This window comes from Gossypium hirsutum, chromosome D09 (genome assembly GCF_007990345.1).
Source record: "Gossypium hirsutum isolate 1008001.06 chromosome D09, Gossypium_hirsutum_v2.1, whole genome shotgun sequence".
Taxonomy (NCBI): domain Eukaryota; kingdom Viridiplantae; phylum Streptophyta; class Magnoliopsida; order Malvales; family Malvaceae; genus Gossypium; species Gossypium hirsutum.
In genome coordinates, this window is record NC_053445.1 from 43,342,770 (window position 1) to 43,354,558 (window position 11,789).

The 11,789-nt window shown below is 29.4% G+C and overlaps 1 pseudogene; it reads right to left on the reverse strand.

Moving 5' to 3' along the window:
• Positions 1-1,050: 1,050 nt before the first annotated feature.
• On the reverse strand, positions 1,051-2,713 carry LOC107891178 (probable aspartyl protease At4g16563; annotated as a pseudogene).
• Between the last annotated feature and the right edge of the window lie 9,076 nt (positions 2,714-11,789).

Genomic DNA, 11,789 nt, shown 5'->3' on the forward strand with positions numbered 1-11,789 from the left:
GTCATTCCTACTCAGAGTCATTGTCAACATTGATTTAGAGTTCATCTGCTGAGTATATATATATTTTCCCCTTGATAATCAACGGCACGAAGAAAGGTCGTTCATGAATTCATGATTGTTGAGGCAATTATAATAGAGACACTCAGTAGTATTCGAAAAAGGAAAAAGGAAAAAGGGTATAATATGTGTTGTTGTAAACTAAAATTGAATAGGTGGAGAAGATGAGAATTGGATGGCTGTACACCCCATTTGAAACACTAGACTATCAACCAAAGTGGTCCTACTACTATTGCTGGTTTTCATGTAATTTAATTTTCATTTTGTAGACAATCTACCTATTCTATGTATCACTTCCAAGTTTGAACCCCACAGCTTCGCTTGTTTTGTAGATAGGTGGACAAAACAGCCGGCTAACCCCATCAACGTGTTAAGATAACTTTTTGTAAGAATTTCAGATGATTTGGAAGATGTGTTGCTATTTTTCATGGTCGTCTTACCCTAGCAACTATATACTCTTATAAAACTCAAATAATAGTGTAACGTTCAAATCTTTGGTTGAAATAGAGTTCAATACAAAAATAAAAATAAAAATAAAAATTCTCTGAATTACTTTTAAAGTGAAACAGATATACAAGAAGAGAAATGGGTTTAATAAACAGTTAGAAATACTTTTAGAGGATTCAATGAATTAAACTATAAATCAGCTCAGCTGGGAATGGATATTTGTTTTAAAATCGGGGTAAATTTTGGGAAGCAACTTTACCCAAATAATGATATTTCACGGGAAAGTTGAACATGAAGGAAATCACCAAAAAGGAAGGTAATAAAGAAGGTGCTGTTGCCCCCATTTTATGAAATAAAGAGAAAAAGGGAAAGATGCCCAAAGGGAAGATGATGAGACCTTTGAAAGAAAAGAATACTTACTTTGGAAGAAAATCACTAGGAAGCTGCTAACTCAGATGCCACTATTATTGTTATAATAGTATATTGATGCATTAAAATTTTCAATATCATCAAACTTTTTGATTAAAAATGACAGAAAAAAGAAGAAGCTAATAACCCTTTTGTCACCATTCCATTAAAAATAGAAGCAAAAGAAAAAGATGACTTCCATATTCAAGGCCAAAACACAAAATAACAAAGTGCAGCTCACTAACACCTTCGTTCAGCCCATCCAAACCTATTGTTTGCCATATCAAATTCGATGTAATAATTCTGCTGCTGAAAGCTCCCTAGTATTATTGCAGGACCGCCGTGTGAGCCTTGGCCGACCACATTGTCTGAAACGATCATCAAACACGCAACCTTATCATCACCGACAAATGAGAAATAATTAACCAAAGGCAATGCCATTTTGGCTCCTCCTTTGAACTGGAAACTCAATTCGGGGAATTTTATTGAAGTATAGCCCGAAATGTTGAAGCATGGGGCTAAACCCGATATGTTTTCTATTTCACGCGCTCTTATATAATTTCCCATTTGTTTCTCGAACTCTTTCGAGACTACCTCGAACACTGGTCTATCCATGAAAGTGAATGTTGATCCCGAGTCCACGATGGTGCCACCGTTACCGTCTGATCCTGGGACCAAATAACTGTACGGAACTTTGACGTGCTTATCTCCCACCAGAATTTTACGTAGAGTTACGTAGTAGAACTCTTTGAAATTTGGGTTTGAAGCCACTTGGTTCCTGTAAAACGGTGTGTAGCTAAGGCCTGGGGTCTTGGCATCACCGGAACCCGACCCGGTTTCCAACAACATGTTGCTGCTGACGCCGGTGTCATCGAACCGGCGAGAAACGAGACAGTAAGAGAATTTCTTGAGGCCTAATTGGGAGGGTAAAGACTCAGCGCTCCGACCGAACCCGGCTATTCCAGCGGGCTGTCGGTTGGAGAGAATGGAGCACCCGACAAGGAAATCTTGGAAGGTTTTCTGGGGGAAAACAAGGTTTTCTACTAATAGAAGCCCAGCAGTGGAACCTAAACCGTATTGAATTAGGTAAGGAGGGCAAGTTTGAGTGCAGTTTTCGGAAGTGGGTTCACAGTCTTGGCAACGAGACGCAACGTCGGGGCCAAAAAGCCAACTACACTTGGGGTTTCTGCAACCTACGAGCTTCTTGGAAGATGAACGTTTAGGGGCAAAAGTGGGGATTTTGCAGGGTCAACATTGGGGAAAGCGCATTGGGAACAAAGGTAACGAGAGGTGCAAGGGAACCAGGAGAGGCTGCTCCCAGTGTCCATAATGAAAGGAAGGGTTTGAGGCGGAGTTCCAAATTTGAGGGAGATAGTGTAGCCCCCATAACTGTGAGGAAATAGGGAAGCCCTGAGAAGAGAAGAGGTAGTATTATCGGCCTTGGCTTTGGGGTGTTTGAGGTGGTGGGCTCTTGCAACAGAAGAAGTGACTAAGTTGTTGAGAATTTGGTAAGGATGGGAGGAAGAAGGGTGAGGGAAGGGAGAGAGGGAGAGTTTGATGGTGGCGGCGGCGGCGCCGGCTGACGTCAATGTTGTGGAGATTATAAAGAAAGATAAGAAGAAGATGAAAGGAAGAGAAGCCATGACGACGACAACAACAACAACAAAAGAAAAAGAATGGTTATCTCTGTTTTTGCTCTGCTTTTGGATTATCTATTTGTAAAGGGGAAGTAAGTGTAAGTAATATTAATTGGTATTTAAAAGTGAAATGAATTTGAGTGGGGGAATAGGCATAGCGGTGGGGATGATGTTTGTCCCGTTCTCTCTTTATAGAGAGAGAGTAGAAATACTATACCAACGGTAAACAGCACAACTGGACCAAGGTATCATGTTCGATTACGGTGATGCTATTTTGACATTGTAAAACACTGAATTATCCATTATGCCACTTCGTTTATCATGCGCAAGTTACGGATTTAGTCCATAACCATTTTTTTGTACCTGTAATTGGTGATTTTTACATATATTATCGCATGCGTTATGTCATATCAATTTATTATTTTCATATATCATTTACACAAAGGTAATTTAATAGATTCAATGGTTGTCTTTTGTATCGAGATAGAAATTTAAAAAAGTATAAGGACTAAGAATGATTTAATTGGAGAGAATAGACTAAGGGTCTGTTTGATTGACGGAATTGATTTTCCAGAAAATCATTTTTAACTTTTTCAGCTTTTGATTGGCGGAAAACATTTTCCATTTGGAAAATGAACTCCAAAACAAGAGAAAATGTGTTACATTTTAAGGAAAATGTCTTACCCTTTCAATTTCTGTAAGACATTTTCTGTGCTCTTCTCTCTATCGCCTCCTTCATTCCTTCCTTCATTTCCGGTAGAAAATTGCTTCTGTTTATCGATTTTTCAGTAACTTGTTTTTTTAATTATTCAATACTTTTTTTGTAACACAATTATAAATAATTTATTTGATATTAATTTTTTTCAATTTATAACGATTAATATTGTAGCTTAATAATTGAGTATTATTATAAATAAATCATTGCAATATATGTAAAAATAATTTAAAATATAAAAATTTATTAATATATATTAATATATGTAAAAATAACTTTTCCGGAAAATATTTTCAGGAAATCTGCCAAACAGCAGAAAATATTTTCTAGTAAATCATTTTACAGAAAAGTAAAACATTTTCCAGAAATTATTTTACGGAAAACATTTTACTGGCAATCAAACAGACCCTAAATCTATAAATTTACGTATATTACAAGACTAGTGGCATAATTTAACTGCTAATAGTTGGGTCAAGACTTAATTTTCAAAATTCAAAAAAGTATATGGGCTAAAATAAACCAATTTAGAGTATAAAGACTAAATCCATAACTTACATAGAGAAGAGAGGCTAATGCAGAATTTAACCCAATGTAAGTTATATTCTCACTATTAAAAAAAAAAAAGACTTACAGGGTTTATTAAATAAAAATGTTTATTTTTAAAATTTGTTATAACATTATTAATATATTAAAGTTTTAATTAAAAATTTTAATTTTATGATAATAATTTAGGGTGCATTACTTGGTTGGGTATTGATATTAGACAGATTTAAAAATGATCTTGTAACAATAATATAATATATGTATATATATAAACTTTTCACTAGCAAATTGTGGTTCATCTTAAATTAATTTGGAAGTGGATATATTGATTAAAAATTTTAAATATGGGTAGTATATAGGTGGTGAAATTTTTCTATTTCATAAATTGGACTGAGATTTTGTTATATGTCTTATTTTCTAAATATAACTTAAGGTCTGATACATGAGAAAATTATAATCTCGCTTATGGAGTTAAAACTTTCCTTTGTATCTAATAATAATAAATTTCCTTTTAATATTCCAAAATTATATTTTATTATTTAAAATTAAATTTATCATGTACAATTGAATTAATATTTTAAATTATATTTAGTTAATTATTAAAATTAAATTTATGATAATCATTTAGAGATGGATATTAAATCAGTTCAAAGTCAATGTGCAGATTTTTTTTTTGAAGTCCGGAGTAAATATTTTGAATCCATTATTATTTGATTAAATTACCAAAAAAACCTTTTTTTAAATTACAAAAAATAGATTATTTTTTTGAAAATTTATGGGAATGTACTGATTTTGGTAAAACGCTTCTAGACGTATTTTTAAGGAAAATTCAAAAAAACGCTTACAGCTAAAAGTGTTTTCAAGGAAAACTCAAAACAATGTTTTTAGTTTCACCACATCAACACTAAAAATAGTAGCACTAATTTTTTATTTTTTATTTTTTGGTGCCATTTAATGTGAAAATAAAACTTACAAAACATACCATTATATAGACCAAAAGTCTTATTTCTCTTGTTTTCTGAAGCAATGTGAGATATGAGTATATATAGACTCGTGAAAATGTTTGCAGCTTGTTCCTAAATAATATGATATTATTTCCTCCTTTAACTAACAACATAAAATTAAATGCTACACTATATTTTCTTTTCTTTTCTTTTCTTTTTCTGCAATTCCAAAGACTGGTAACCGAAATTATGTGTCAAAGAAATTAACAATGGCAAGCAAATCATTTATGCTTTGTTTAATACTAAAATATGACTCTACGATCCCAAAAAAATAGATTAAAGTTTTATATATAATATCGTATTAGTTATATTTATATAATGTATAAGCCATGTGTGTTAGTTTTAAGAAAATGAATTTAAAGTTAAAACTAAATCTCTATATCAGATTATTAAATAATAAAATGATGTGAATACAATATTAATATATGTGTTAATATCTATATAAATGAGTTATACAATTGTAATAAATTTCAACACATCACTTTAAACAAAATTTTATTCAAAATAAACCATAATATAAATACAACTATCAACACGTAAAAAATTTCTAAAAAAAAAAAACTAAAACATAAAAGGAAAACATTTGTTACATTATAAATAAAATTTTTAAACTTTAGAAGTAAAAAATTATAAAATGTAATGTAGCCTTTAATCTTATGTTGTTAGTTCAAAAAGGAAGTAATCTCACATTATTTAGAAATAAGTTGCAAATATATTCATGAGTCTATATATACACATATCTCATATATCACATTACTTAAGAAAACAAGAGAAATAAGACTTCGAGTCTAAATAAAAGCATGTTTTATAAGTTTTATTTCCACATTAATAGGTAGCATCAAAAAATTAAAAAAAATGATGTTGTCACTTTTAGTACTAATATAGAGAAAAACGCTTCCTGAAAGCATTTTTATGAGTTTTCTCTAAAAATACCAAAATTGGCCTATTACTATAAGTTTTCAAAAATTTACCTATTTTCGCATTTTTTTAAATGACTTTTTTTTATCATTTAGTCTTATTATTTAAATTGAAGAAGTTATTTAGTATACATGCGTATTAATTACTTTAAATATATAATTTAAAAATCAAATAAATTTTCCATATATAATATTTAAAATATAAAAAGGGATAACTTTTCCCTATCTCCCTTCTTTCCCTCTTTCTTTCCTTTCCCTCTTGCCCTACATTTACTGCCCCAAAACGAAAATATATATAATGAATTTGAGAAGGGATTGTTATTTTTATCATTTTTTAATAGGAGAATGGCAAATTAAATTTTTCCTTTTGATTTTTAGCTTTTTTTCTCATGAAAAAAATTTAAATTCAACTAAAAAGTTAAAAATCAGGAGGAAAAATATGATTTGTCATTCTTCTATTAGAAAAATAATAATGATGACGTAAAATCACAGTTTCATACCATCTTTGGCTCTCTAAGTGAACTATTCATTTAATTTTTTTATCTCTTTTAATTTTTAAACTTACAGTTTTTTGTCAAATAATTCAGAATGAACGAAAAATTAACATTTATTAGCTTTATTGATGTGATATATATGAATTATCACATGGATGATATTTAATTATTTTTTTTAAAATATTAAAAAATATATTTAAATTTTTTTTAAAATTAATTAAATGTTGACATGTTTTTCACGTAGCAATCCACATTATGTCACATTAACAAAGTTAAAAATATTAACTTTTTCATCCATTTTAGAGTAATTTGACCTAAAAATACAAATCTAAAAATTAAAAGAATAAAAAATTAAAATAATATATTTTTTTATAAAATTTGTGGATGAAAAAAATTATTATATGAAAGAAAATAATTTACGTGACAGCTTATGGAGGCCAGGCTTAATTTGTTTCAGAAGCAGATTGATAAAGAGAAAGCACTAAATTATTATAAGTTTTTGTTTTTCTCTAAAAAATTTATAATTATTTCAATATTTTTTTTATTTGTTTGGGTTTCTCTTCTAATTATTTTAGGTTTAAAATTAACATTATTTAAATCTAAATATATTCTAATTTTTTAGTATGCTATTTTCTGTATTAAGTTAATTAAAAGTATAGTTGGGCATGCATTTTTTTAGGAAAAAAATAAAATTAATGAGTGCCTTAGCTTCGGAATATCAATATATATTTGGTTAGGAATTCAACCACCTACAAGTCAATTAAATGTCTCTTAAATTGAATTAAAGAAGAAATGCAGCACCCCCAACAAACATGACAATCTATTTTGAAGTGCGATGTAATTTTTTAATCATATGATATTAAATATAAATATATACCATCCATTTATTAAATAAAAAAAAACTATTTGATATCCTTAAGTAACACTACTTCTCCTTTTCCATTCATAATAATCACCCCTTTTAATTTTCATTTTTTACATAAATATCAAATTTTGATGTATACGTATAATCAAAGAAATAAATAAATATATTTATTTTCTTTTTGGATTAATATAATATATTAACGTAAAACAAGATAATTTTATTAAAAATTTAAATTAGTGGTGAAGTAAAAAGAAAAGAAAAGAATTCATTAGCCGTTGAAAGCGTTGACACAGCAGCTTTCATGGGACCGGTAGAATTGAGTGGACTGGATAATTTCAAAGGTTGAAGAGTAGGAATTCACACCAAAATCAAACATGCCTTTCTCTTTACAACAAATCCATTTCCACAACTCAACTGAGATTTTATAAATGTTATGCAAACCATTAGTTTAAGGCAACTCAAGGTATTTTCCATTTCCACAGTGAAAAACATGTACCCTTAAAATCATCGACAAACCCATGACACAATTTTACCTTTTCACGCCCAAATGTCATAAAAATTGATAGAGAGGCATGAGTTGCATGTGGTGGTGGGGGTAGACTAGGCGATGAAGATAGGAAGATAAAAGGGAATGCATGTGAATGGGGTGTCACACTCATGATTTTGTCACAGTGTGAAAGTGGAAACCCCCAACCCCAACCTTTTATGTCATATTGTGCCTACAAATGTCTCGGTGTAACAAAACAAATGTCCTCTTTCCTTTTTTCAATAAATCATGATTGATTCATCAACTTCTTCATCTGTACCAATGTCCAAAACTCATGGCAGTGAAGTCAAAGATAAATGTTCTTAAATTAACTATTGGACCCTAAACATATCTAATAGCCCCAAAGCGGGTGAGAAGCTCATTTTTGAAGGCTTTTGCCCAACAGCCTTTCTGGAAAAATAAATGGCTTAACTTGGTGCCCGGATTGGACTAATAAATCTTGTACTTTTTTTTTTTGAAATAATTAGAACTGATAACTTTTAATAATATTTTTTAAATTTATAGTTTTTTTAAATTTTTTTTATTATTTTAAAAAAAATTATGTTTCAAATGAACTTGGACAAATAGTTGTCTTGGTCCAAATGAACCTGGACAACCATTTGTCCTAGTTCATTCTAGTAAAAAATTAAATATTTTTATTCAATTCCACATCAGCAACTATCGCTACTACCTTAGCGTCGTTAACAGTCACGTCAACGAGTAAACGGCCAATGGCGATCAAAGGGCTTTTTTGATGAATTTCACCAATTCGAATGCTCAATTGAATGTAGAAAGTTATGAGGGGCTTAATTGATTTTTTTAAAATGGTTTGGGGGTTATTTAGACATTTTTCCTTAAAAGTTCATGGAATAATATTTCTTTTTCTCCTTCTCAAACCAAGGAAATGATAAAAACAAATAGGTTTTATTTGCGTTAATGTATTATTTGGTGTAGGGTGAGCATTCGATCGAATCATGTGAAAATTTTTTGAGTTAGTTGAATTGAAGAATTCTGTTTTGTCATCCTAACTTGATTTGAAATCTTTTTAATAGAATCAAGTGAAATGAAATTTGAGTTAAGTCGAATAAATTTATTCAAGTCAAATAATTTCTTTTTTAAATTAGCCATATTGAAATCTTGTTGATAATATGACTAAATTTGAAGTTTAAAAACATAAATATCATATATATATATATTTAAGAACTATTTTAAAAACAAAATAAGATAAAAAAATTAGAATATTAACCTTGATTTGATAATTTCCTTAGGACACAAGTTGATGATTTTGGAATTTTTAAAAAAATAATTTAGCGTTATTATATAATTTTCAGTATTTTCAATAATTTTTATAGAATTTATAATTTATATATATATAAAATTTTGGAAACATATTTTATAAACATTTTGAATATTTTGTAATTTTTTTGAGAGGGACTAATTTACACATTTTCAAAACTATCACGGACCCAAGGGATATTGACATCAATTTGTCATTTGAGTTATTCAAATTCAACTCAACTTAAACTTGAAAATTTGAATTACTTATACGAGTTGATTTGAAAAAAAACCTAATAACTAGAATAATTCGATTCAATTAATTTGAAATTCAAAGCAAATTTCGATTTTTTTAATTGAATCGAGTTTTACTCATCCTATTGTGGTTTGAACTAGACAATGTTCTACAACGGGCTTGAACTCTATTGTCCGAATTAATTCATGAACTTGGCAATGCTTCTACATTGGAACTTGAACTTTTTGTGGGTCCAAGTTAGGCATTGTTTGATAAATTGTTAAAAAAATCAATTAAAAATTAATGTTCTGAATGATTTAATTTTTTACACATGTTTGATAATCTAGAATAAAATTAATCTGATAAAGTTTTTCTACAAAAACTGTAGAATATGATAACTAGATAAGAGTTACTTATCACTTAAAAGAATAATATTTTCAATTAATTTAATTAATTTAATATTATATTATCATCTATAGGAACAATTGCCAAGTTCATGAACTAACTTGTACAAAAAGAAAGTTCAACCCAAAGGAAAAACCAACAATGATCAAATTTAAAGACTAACTTGAATAAAAAAAGAAGAAGGTAAGACCCAATATAAAAACCATTGCCAAATTAAGGTCCAAAATCAATTAAACCTTTAATGTTGAAAGCATTGTAAGACCATCATTTAGGCATTCCTAAATAAGAGAAATGACAGCCCACTTGCTTTGGGGATTACTGGGGCCTAGGCCCTACACACCATTCATTTTATGTGTTCCTGGAAAAATGAGAACTTCTGTTGCCTTTGCAATAATTTATCAAGGAATCTTATAAGGAAGAAACTATTTTAATTTAATCACAACTTAAGCTTTGACAGTTTCTTCAAGATCATGTCCAGATAACACCAAATCTGGGGAATATTCATCAATTTTTTAACTCCATAATTTTCTTCATGACATTTTAAATAAATAAATAGATGATGATTTTGGGAAGATACTAAAGCAAACCTAAGATATTCTAATCGTCTCCAAACAAAATCTTTTTTTTTTATGCAGATCATGTTTTATTTCTGCTTTTGGAAGAGAGAATTAAATTATATTCATGCACAATTTTAGAGGAACTCAATCCTGCCTCAATACAATGTACAGAAAGCAAATAGAGTGACTGAGCATCTACTCAAAAAGATTGGTCAACCGTTGCCATTTCCAACTTGAAACACCATACAATTAATGAGCCTCCTTAATTTAGTTGAGATCCCCCGTTTCCCACTAACCAGGTGTTATATAGTATCAGAGTAAATATTTTTTAAGACGGGATATCAATAAATTAAGACTAAAATATATACATAATTTAGTGTCACTATATATATATTTGGTGAAAATGAAAGAAGAGATACATTTGGACTATATAAGCTAGCCCAGTCCCCCTGATCAGGAATGTTTCAAAACTCCCAAATTATGTTTTCCCTCGTGTGCCAGCTTCGCCAAAGTATTTGTCTCTTGATTATCCGTTTTAGAAATATACGAAATACTCCAATAATCAAATTATGTCAATAAAAGATGAATTCTTCTAATCAAATTGGATTAAATTGGATCCTTTTATAAGTCTCTCTTCTGAACGGTTATCACTCTATATTGTTGACACCATTTTTTGGATAAACGGGGTCGACTTGGGTTTTGAAAAAAAAAATGAAACAGGAGTCGCCACCAATCTTTTTTTATAAGGTGTGATTGGATCACCTCGAAAAGCGGTTGTTTTTAATAAATGGTTTGATTTTATTAAAACAACAAGTTTGGTCCGCGAAATTCAGAAAATGGGTTCGGGAGTCGGTTACGCACGAGGAAGGATTAGCACCCTCGATACGCCCAAATTGGTACCTTAGTTGATTATTAATGTCTTAATGTCGAAAATTGAAAACTTAGAAGAATTTAAAAATACGATCCTTGTATTAAAACGTTGAAAATTTTTTTTGGGAAAGTGGGCACATTTCACATTATTCGAGAAAGAGAATCATATCCAGTAAGTTAGAATACAATGTCTCAAATTCCCAATACGTGAATGAATGCCAGAATTTTACTTATTTAAAAGATATTTTAGCCGTCTCGGGTTTAAAATGAGTTCACGACCAGTAAGTTAGGACGTATTTCCTTTTTTAATCCCGAGATCGTTTTGAAATTTGAGTTCGAAAATTCGTGCATTTAGATTTATCGTAAAATCGAAACCCAGTAAGTTAGGGTACGATCCTCTCGAATCTAAACACAAAATGCCATTTATTTAAAACAAGTTTTGACATATTGAGTAAACGAAACATGAAGTCGTAATAAGAGAATGTGAAAACAAATTACATTGTTGATATGCATGGCAAACCATAATAAATACAAAGTATATAAAAAAATACAAGCAATAGCAATCAAAATAAAATAAATAAAAGAACAAACCAACAATTCACAAATAACAATGTATAAGCAAATAAAATAAAATATTCTCTTAAAATAATCATGAGAACTTAAATAATAAGTAAATAACAATATGATTAAAATTATAAAAATATAAAAGTACATATATATAATAAAACAATGTAAATATGTACATATATGTAGCATATGAAGAAATAAAAATAAAATATGAATACGTATATGGATTTACATATATATGGATTATAAACATAAAATTATATAATA